Genomic DNA, 10,002 nt, shown 5'->3' with positions numbered 1-10,002 from the left:
ACATATTTCGTTTTGTGCTTGTCTGATGTTTCCTGGTGATAGACTGAGGTTCTGGCCTTTTTTTTTTTTTTTTTTAATACCAGAGATTGAACCCAAGGGTGCTTACCCACTGAACCATATCCCCAGCCCTTTAAATAATTTTTTTTAAAAAATTTTGAAACAGGTCTCACTAAGTTGCTTAGGACCTCATCAAATTGCTGAGGCTGGCTTAGAACTTGTGATCCTCTTGAGTCACTGAGATTATAGGCATGCGCCACAGCTTCTGGTTGGATTCTTGACTAGATCATTGCATAGGTGATGTGTTCCTGTTTCAGGGCACCACAACTGGAGGACCATGAAGTCCATTTATCTTTCTTTAGAAATATTCATTTGGACAGTCAGGTCAGGGGATTACCTCTGACTGTATAATGACTTCTTTCTCTCTCTCACAACTATGAGGATTATGCAAATATCGAACATTTTATCAAATGTTTCTCAAGATTTAATATTCATTGATGATTTTTTTTGGTTCAATTTTAACCATAGTAGTTCTGAAATAATGATTTAGTTACTCTAGCACTACCTCCATATCTATTACTCAGCTCTCTGTATTCAACTGTAAGCAAAATCTCTGATCATTATCATCATCATCATCATCATTTATCTATTTTTGCTTAAAATTTTCTATTTTTTAAGTGATTCATACTTCATGACTGGTGTAGGACATTTGATACTCAATTTGTCCCAGATTTGGCAAGAGCTACTGATTCAAGCTGGCCCTGTGTTCCTGTAGCATGTTCTTCTTATTGTTTTGATAACTTTCTTATTTTCAGGCATAATCAGATATTCCAGGTTCTGCACTTCTCCTGTCTTGTCTCAGACACCAGACATTTCTCTGAGAATTGAAGATCTGGGTGCTAATGGGGTGGGGATGTTCTTTACCTCTTACCCCTTTTTGGTGTATAGAGTTAGGAAATACATACATGCACACATTTATAATGCATGTGTGCACACAGATATGCATATATACATAATATACATATTTTAGAAATCATAGTTTACACCAATATTTCTAAACGCAGTAGTTTCCCCCTTTCTTCCACAAGGAGAACCTGGCTGTCCAAGATATCAACACAGTTATTCATTTTCTTTAGTTCTTTATTTTTCCTCTACTGGGGATTAAACCCAGGGATGCTCTACCACTGAGCTATATTCCCATTTCTTTTTTCTTTTTCTTTCTTTTTTAAAAAACAAAACAAAACAACAACAACAACAACAACAAAGTTCTCACTAGGTTGTCCAGGCTGGCTTCAAACTTGGAATTATCCTGCCTAGCCTCCCAAGCTGCTGGAATTACAGGGTTGCACCATTGCACCTGGCTACTGTCACTCATTTTTAAAGGACTTTCTTTTTGCCTTTTAATATCTGGCTCCTTAGAGAGAAGATAGTTATTTTTGAAGAGATCATCATATATCCCATAGAGAATGGGTGAAGAAATCTTTCACTCATTTAACAAAACTGCAAAAAAAAAAAAAGTTGAAAATTCTGAGGAAAATTTTCTTTCAACAGTAAGCACTTTACCTATCTTTAGTTCTCACGATTAAAAAAAAAAAAGAAAGCGAGATGAGTAGGACTGCACTTTTTTTTTTTTTTTTAAATATGGAATGCTTCACGAATTTGCGTGTCATCCTTGCGCAGGGGCCATGCTAATCTTCTCTGTATCTTTCCAATTTTAGTATATGTGCTGCCTAAGCGAGCACAAGGACTGCACTTTGAGTGTGATATAATGACAAGTAGCCAGGTACCTGGCGGTATTCAGAACAGGGTAAGATTTTAGCTTGTTCTGTATGACTCAGGACAGAAGGGAGAGGAGACTGAGGTCAGAAGAAAATTAGGAACTAGTGGTGCGGAAGGACTAGCCCTTGAAGCTTGTCACAAGAATGGATCCATTGGTTCTGGTTTCTGCAAATCAGTTTTAGAACTCCACCTAGACAGGCATGTACCTCAGTCCAAGCTATACTTCTTGTTATTGAGTTATGGAAGAATTTCCTGAAAAGAAAGATTTACTCCATTGTTAAAAATGAATTAGGATAGAATTTTAGCTCCCAGATCTTCCTTCCTTCCTTCCTTCCTTTCTTTGTATACCAAGGATTGAACTCAGGGACACTCTGAGCCACCTCCCCAGCCCTATTTTGTATTTTAATTAGAGACAGGGTCTCACTGATTTGCTTAGTGATGGTCTTTTGCTGAGGCTGGCTTTGAACTGGTGCTCCTCCCAAAGCCTCTGGGATTTACAGGTGTGTGCCACATACCAATCTACCTCCCTGCACTTTAAAATGAAAATCAGTTGCTTGTAGTTCAGAATTCATTGGGAAAAGCCTCTCTGAAGACTGATAGCTGATTGAGAGCATCCCCCATGCCCTCTCAGCCCCTATGATTCTGTCATGCTGTGAGCCAAGAGATAAATATGAATTATTGAATTAATTTTACAGTTTTATCTAAGGTGCAGACCGTTGTAGAGCCATGTTCCCTTCACAGAGAAGTCTCCTTTGACCCAGATTTCTATCTGTAACTACTCAAGCCTTTTGACCTCTCTGTTACATACCTTCCAATTCCTTAGCTACTCTTTACATGGCAGCCAGACACCAGGAAGGGGCTACTGCTGTTTGGATTGGATCCAGTTCTAGACTCAGTAGGAGGTATATCTGGAAACATTCCCATCTTTCATCTTTGGATGTGATGTTCACTTTCATTCTGTGTTCACACTCACTTCCTTTTTGCACTTCCCTGTTTTCCTGATGCTTTTTCTTCCTTTTACTTTCCAGGTCCCTAGACTCTGCACCTTTACTGATGTACAGCATTCTCTTGGGTAGCACTTTTTCATTCTTAAATTCCTTTTTTTTTGGGGGGGGGCGGGTTTAGTTGGGATGGAACGTATGGACACTTTACCACTGAACTTTCTTTCTTTCTTTTTTTTTTTAAAGAGAGAGAGAGAGAGAGAGAGAGAGAGAGAGAGAGAGAGAGAATTTTTTAATATTTATTTTTTAGTTTTCGGCGGACACAACATCTTTGTTTGTATGTGGTGCTGAGGATCGAACCCGGGCCACACGCATGCCAGGCAAGCGCTCTATCGCTTGAGCCACATCCCCAGCCTAAACTTTTTTTTTTTTTTTTAACACACAAAAGAGTTTATTTGTCAGAGTTGACAAATAAAGGCCATCTCTCGGTAGTGGAGATAGGCTGAACTTTTTATTTTTATTTTCATTTATTTATTTATTTATTTTTGATACCAGGGATTGAACTCAGGGGCACTCAACCACTGAGCCACATCCCCAGCCCTATTTTGTATTTTCTTTAGAGACAGGGTCTCACTGAGTTGCTTAGCACCTTGCTTTTGCTGAGGCTGGCTTGGAACTCGCAATCCTTCTGCCTCAGCCTCCTGAACCGCTGGGATTACAGGCATGTGCCACCACACCCAGACTTTTTATTTTTTATTTTGAGACAGGATTTGGCGAAGTTGCTGAGATATTGCTAAATTGCTGAGGCTGGCCTTGAACTTGCAATTCCCTGGCCCATCCTCTTGAGTCACTGGGATTACAGGTAAGCAACACAACTGACACAAGACTTACTTTTGACCTGAAGATTCCACTACTCCTCAGAAAAAAATATTGTCTTTTGGATTCTTCAGGACTGGGCTCCTCTATCTTCAAGAGAAATATAATGTACTCAGTGAATTTGATATAATGCAAGAGAGTCAAAGAGCATCCTGCCCCACCTGCTTTATCAAGTGTGTGTCTTGTAGAAATGTTTTCATCAGTTTGTTCATTCATCTATACATTCACTAGGTAGTTCTTATTGCACTAAACACAATACTACATGCCAGGCAGGAGATATATAATAGGTGGTAAATAAATAAGTCCAGAAATAAATGAATTGAAAATAATATGAAGTACAATGATAAATCTTATTTTTAAATTTTTTTCTTTGTTCTTTTTAAATAAACATGACTGTTGAGTGTATGTGGACATATTATACATACATGACATATGACTTTTTCTGATTAGGATTCCATTCTTCTGGTACAATGATAAATCTTATGAAAGAAAAAAAAGGGCGATGATCTAAGGGGTAAATGGGATAGGGGTTCCTGTTTTGGTCTTTATGAAAGGAAACACTGTAAAAGTGGTCCTCTGTGAAAAAGAGGACCTCCCATTACCTGACTGTGCTCTGTCTATTCAGCGCCCCCGCACTGCCTCAAATGCACTCTTTTAATCAGATTTGTCTCATTTTCTAAAACACAGTCCCCCTTAACCTGTGTCCTTGTGCTGCTGTGCCTTTTGATCTCCCTTTCTCTCTTCTAATCCATGCTATCGTTGAAGATATTGCTTCTCTGTGCACTCATTCATTGACAAAATCTTCCAGATGGCTCTTATTTCTCCTTCCTTCTTCTCTCAATTCTGTAACATACAGTAGTTTATCACACAGATTTAAGGCATATATTATCTTCACTTATTACCTTACCAACTTTGTTTTTGCCTTCAAGACTTGCTTTTGAAGGCAGGGACAATATCATATTTGCTTTGGGGTGCAGCCATCTTTGGACATGGAGTAAGTGTTCAGTTAACACACTGGCTGAGAACACTGGTCGTCTGTAGGTTCATAGAAGAGCTATCTCATGGCCAGCAGGACCTTGTTGTACACTTCACATTATGGCACGTAGGTGGCTGCCTGTCTTCCTACACATAAGTCTGGCATTGTGTTGATTTATTCAGCGCAAAATGCTTCATCCAAAATGCAGCACCTGCCAATGATTTCTTCTTCACTCACTCTCTGGCTGGTCATAGACTAAAACCCCAAAACCACAGTGTGTTTTATTGCATTATATCACTAGTCTGTACTGTTGCTTCTTTTCTCCTTTGCTCCCTCCATTACAGATAACCCAGATCTCTGCTGCATAATTGGCGTACGTAAAAAATGCAGCTATTCCTCTCTGGGAAGTGGGAGAGAAAAAGAGAAGGTTGTTTATTATTTTGCTTTACTGCAACAAGCAATAACATTAGCTAAAGTAGAAGTCTGCCTTGGCATATCTGAGTTTTTCCAATAGATCATAACATTTGGGTAATATAGATATCATTGACTGATGCAGCCATCAACTATTTGACATATAATATTGCAAGATAGTATTTGGTAGTATTTGGCATGCATTGGTGAGCTACTTATCAAATCTGGGCACATTTTTTACTCAGTAGAAGTATTGTTTTAAAAATAAATCAGAAAGCAATATCTATTTGGAAATTGTATTGTAACTGCTTTTCTTTATAGTTTACTCATTCACTGACAAAGCCTTTCATAATTGCTCCGATTCCTTCTTTCTTCCCTAATTCTATAACACCTGAAAGTTTATCACACTCTTTTTTTTCTTGTGGTACTTGGAATTGAACCCAAGGGTGCTGTACCTCTGAACTACATTTCTAGCCCTTTTTATTTTTTGTTTTGAGACAGGGACTTGCTAAGTTGCTGAGACTGGCCTCAAACTTACCATCCTCCTGCCTTAGCCTCCTGAGTACCTGGGATTATGGGCATGTGCCAATGTGCCTGGCTATGCCCCAGCTTTAACTATATATTGTCTTGTTTTGTTTGATATACATTATATGAGGTTTGATATTCATTGTCTTCATTTATTTGATATTGCCTCATACAATCTATTTACTTGTGGGACTTTATATAGCTTCATATTTTCTTCAAATGAATATACCTTAGGTCTGTATTAGATAGTAATGCAAAGTTTAGGGGAATGTATGTCCTACTCAAGTGAGATTTTGCTCAATTAGGTTTTTCGTATAGTAAATATTTAGTCACTGTACTTTGATCCAGTAGTTGCTGTTAGACTATTGACTTTTTATTTCATATTGCAGAAAACAAAATATAGCAGGGGTGATTAAACACCAGGAGTTAAGATGGAAAAGTCACAGTTTTTCTGTTGTTATTATTAAAAACATTCTAAAATCGTGCCTGATATGTGTATTAAGAAGCTGGTTTGTTTCTTTCTTAAAAAGGCTGGGATATGCATGGATCCAGCCCTGGAAGGGGCTCCCGCAGTACCAGCTTTTCCAGCATGGAATTTGTGAGTGGGTGGGAAATGCTTAATTGCTATTTACCTGCCGAACACAGCCTTTGACACACATGATGAGCCAGCGTCATTTGACTGTCACCTCCTTAGGAGGCAGGATTCTTCAGCCCACACTCTGCTCATTGCTGACTTCTTCTCTGTGCGTGCTTTGTATCTGCATTTTTTTGCCCAGACTGTGCATTTTGAAGGAAGCACCAATCCAAGACAGGCTCCTCAGTTTTGTCATTGTAGAGAGACCCACAGAGCCTCCCACACAGCGATGTCCTCAAAGGCAGTCAAGGATGCTGATTCCTTTGAAGAAGCATTTTTGAAACAAAAGGGATTCCCCCCATGTGCTGGTGTGCCCGGCGATTCTTTCTTTCCCACCACTTCATATAGAACTTGCAGACAGATGTCCGTTTGTACTACTCAGGTGATACATTGCCAAATAAATAAGTGAAAAAAATTTTGGCTCTGGTTTCAACTCATTTCAAAGTTCAGGTTGCAGAGATGCAATTGAGGATTTATAAACAGAAAAAAAGTGATTAAGAAAGAAAATATATCCACACCTAATATATTTATTAGTTCATTCAGACATACCATAACTCAAAGTCTGTTCTCTGAAACATAATCATAGAACTGCATACACGGTCAGAGCAGAAAATAGTCCAGGTGCCTGCTATACACACACTGTAGCAATCAGCAGATCTATAGTTCTGTGGAAGGGTACTGCTGTTTTTTCCCAATTAAGAATGGATAGCCAGGAGCTGCTATCCAGTGGCTCAGCGGTGGAGCGCTTGCCTAGCATGCGCGGGGCCCTGGGTTCGATTCTCAGCACCACATAAAAAATAAATAAGTAAAATAAAGATACTGTGTCCAACTACAACTCAAAAATAAATTAAAAAAAAAAAAGAATGGATAGTCAGGCACACACCTGTAATCCCAGCGGTTCTGGAGGTCGAGATGGGAGGATCTTGAGTTCAAAGCCAGCCTCAGCAAAAGTGAGGCACTAAGCAACTCAGTGAGACCCTGTCTCTAAAGAAAATACAAAATAGGGCTGGGGATGTGGCAAGTGTCCCAGAGTTTAACCCCCAGTACCACCCCTCTCCACCCCAAAAAAGAATCACCTAATTAAGAAATCAGTATCAAAATAAACACGTTTTCTGGGGGCATCTTGGCATGGGAAAGCCATAGTCAATCTACCCCTTTAGAGCCTCTTATCTTTAGGAGGCTACTCTAGTCCTACAACAATCCACCAGTCTGCCTGTAACCGCAAGTTCAGGTGGGAATGAAATCGCTTGTCCTGGGAGGTGACATGCAAAAGGGACAGCTGTAACTCTCAAGGTGTTCTTGGCAGGCCAGCCCATGGCCTGCTGGCTCTAACCCACATGCCCACGGCAGCTCCCACTAACCTCTAAAGGTGCTGGTGAGAGTCCCTGGGGGCCTGACTGGAAATTGACACTGCCCTGGCAGGCCCAAACACTAGGTCAGGAGAAGTCATACCAATTCCAGGGGGCTTTCCATCAGTTGTCTCAACTGGTTCCACTCTCCACTTTTTTTTTTTTTTTTTTTTTTGGTACTGGGATTGAAGCCAGAGGTGCTTTACCACCGATCCATATCCCCATCCCTTTTTATTTTTCATGTTTTAATTTTGAGACAGAATCTCACTAAGGTGTTGAGGCTGACCTCTAACTCACAATTGTCCTGACAGCCTTCCAAGCTTCTGGGATTATAGGCATGCACCGCCACTCCCAGCACACTCTCAACTTTTTAATCATACTTTGTGCTTTCCCTTCTTTCTTTGGGCCACATATTCTTTTCTTTTCTTTCTTTCTTTTTTTTTTTTTTTAAACATGGAACACTTCACAAATTTGCCTGTCATCCTTGCCTAGAGGTCATGCTAATCTTCTCTGTATTGTTCCAATTTTAGCATATGTGCTGCTGAAGTAAGCACTGGGCTATATATTCTTCCCCTTGATATCCAACTTACCTACACACTCAAAATTGCCTTACTTATATAACTCCCTTCACAATATCCCTGGGCTCCCGAGTGGACCAACAAATCAGTGGTGTACCTTTTTCCATTCTTAGAAAATCCCTTTGGAAGAACTTCTCTAGTTCCCACTGTTTCCCTTCTTTTTTTTTTCTTCCAGATGGACTTTGATGGTCCATAGGTGCTCTCTGTGAACCATGGAGCATAAGCATATCCCATGGGCCCTGCCACCCAAGTGGTACTTTCCTTTCCTTTCCTTTATTCCATCCTGGAGTTCCAGTGATTGGGCCTGTCTTCCATGATCTGGAGCAGGCTGGTGTCAGGTGAGAAGAAATCAATGTCTTGTTCCCAGGATTCATTTCCTCCTTTTCTATCTTGGTTCTGGTTGCTGATCTAGGTCCACAGATTGAGACATTTGTGAAATTGCTAATGGTAGACCAGAGGAAGTGAGATGGAGCCAAGATTTAGCCAGTGTTACGTGACAAACCACCAGCGGAGGGAGGAGGCTACATGCCTGTGGTGGTGAGGAAACTGCAACTCCTTCTACAGAAAGATAAGAACCAGAATGTACTGTGAATTCCCCTGGGTCAAACTAAAGGCAGAGAGGATGGGCAGAATTCTGAGGAAAGCAATATGGTGGCTTTATCTACAGCACAGAGGCAGTGATACCAAGGTCAAAGCAGTCTTTGGAGTTCTGACCAGGGCAAATTATTCATGTTTTTCAGTTTGTGCCGAACACCTAAACATGTGGGAAGCTGTACTGATCTACCCATCTCTGCATTTTACCACCTTTCACTAGAGAACCCAGGTGCTCAGACTGCACCCAGTTGGGCGACTTGCCCCCTCCCAAAAACTTGGCAGGAGCCCAAGCTAAACATTACAGCAATGTTTGAGCAAGAGAGGCTCAGCCCTAGCCCAGGGTTCTGGCCCTCTACCTCCTCCCTCTGCCAGCTGAGAGCTGCAGGGTCCTTTATGGGATTAACCAAACAAACTGGTCAGCTCCATAATGATGAGATCTTGGACTCTAGTTAGAAAAGAAAGAGATAGAGATAAATTCATAGCTCTGTCTGGTGACCTCTGTACTTTCTTTAGTGCTCAGGCAGGGGTAACATGCCTACCCAGCCCTGTGATGTGGGGAAACACAGGCCAGGGAATATTCCTTGAATCACATTGTCCAAAGGCTGCAGGATGAGAGGAAGAACTGGCCACCTAGCATGACTAGCACTCATTCTGGTAGAGTGGCTCACCGTGGCTTAGGACCTGATCTGGCAGCTTTTCCTTAGTTTCCTGATTTTTTCCATACCAGTGCACAGGCTCCCTGTAGTGTATTTATTAATTTCTAAACATATATATCTACTTTTAAAACATAAATATTAGCCTTGTTCTAAGAAACAATATCCATGAAATTACAAGATGTGTTTTTCTAATACACTTTTTAATTAATATGTAACGGCTAAAAAGAAATCACTCATGAAGTATCTGAATTTCTTTTAGTACCATGTTTTAGGAAAAATGCAGTAAGATATTCTTGGAGGATGGGATGCATCTGGTCTAGAACACCATCCTGTGTCAATGTGAGGAAGGTGAAAATGAATTGATTCTAGATAATTCTAACATGAGATTCCATTTGTCTTGTGAAAAAGAAGGAAAAGGAGGACTCAAAGGAAGTAGGGGATACCGGTGAAGTACTCCCATCCTCCTAGCGAATCAGGAGGCTGAGGCAGGAGGTTCACAAGTTTCAAAGCCAGCCTCAGCAACAGTGAGGTGCTAAGCAACTCAGTGAGACCCTGTCTCTAAATAAAAATATAAAAATGGGCTGGGGATGTGGATTAATGTTCGAGGGCCCTGAGTTCGATCCCTGGTAATCCCCTGCCTCCAAAGACAAAAGGAGGTAGGGGACAAGTTGGGTAAATAGGATACT

At 40.6% G+C, this 10,002-nt stretch overlaps 2 non-coding genes across 2 annotated transcripts; both read right to left on the bottom strand.

Annotated features, from left to right (window-relative positions):
- Positions 1-1,632: 1,632 nt before the first annotated feature.
- LOC113186335 (U6 spliceosomal RNA) lies at positions 1,633-1,739 on the bottom strand. Its single transcript, XR_003301265.2, has one exon. It is a non-coding gene; the product is annotated as a U6 spliceosomal RNA (small nuclear RNA).
- A 6,196-nt stretch (positions 1,740-7,935) lies between these two features.
- Positions 7,936-8,042, bottom strand: LOC113186336 (U6 spliceosomal RNA). Its single transcript, XR_003301266.1, has one exon. It is a non-coding gene; the product is annotated as a U6 spliceosomal RNA (small nuclear RNA).
- Between the last annotated feature and the right edge of the window lie 1,960 nt (positions 8,043-10,002).

Source organism: Urocitellus parryii, chromosome 5 (assembly GCF_045843805.1).
Source record: "Urocitellus parryii isolate mUroPar1 chromosome 5, mUroPar1.hap1, whole genome shotgun sequence".
Classification (NCBI taxonomy): domain Eukaryota; kingdom Metazoa; phylum Chordata; class Mammalia; order Rodentia; family Sciuridae; genus Urocitellus; species Urocitellus parryii.
The sequence above is the reverse complement of the archived record's forward strand: the minus strand, read 5'-3'. Positions and strand labels throughout refer to the sequence as shown.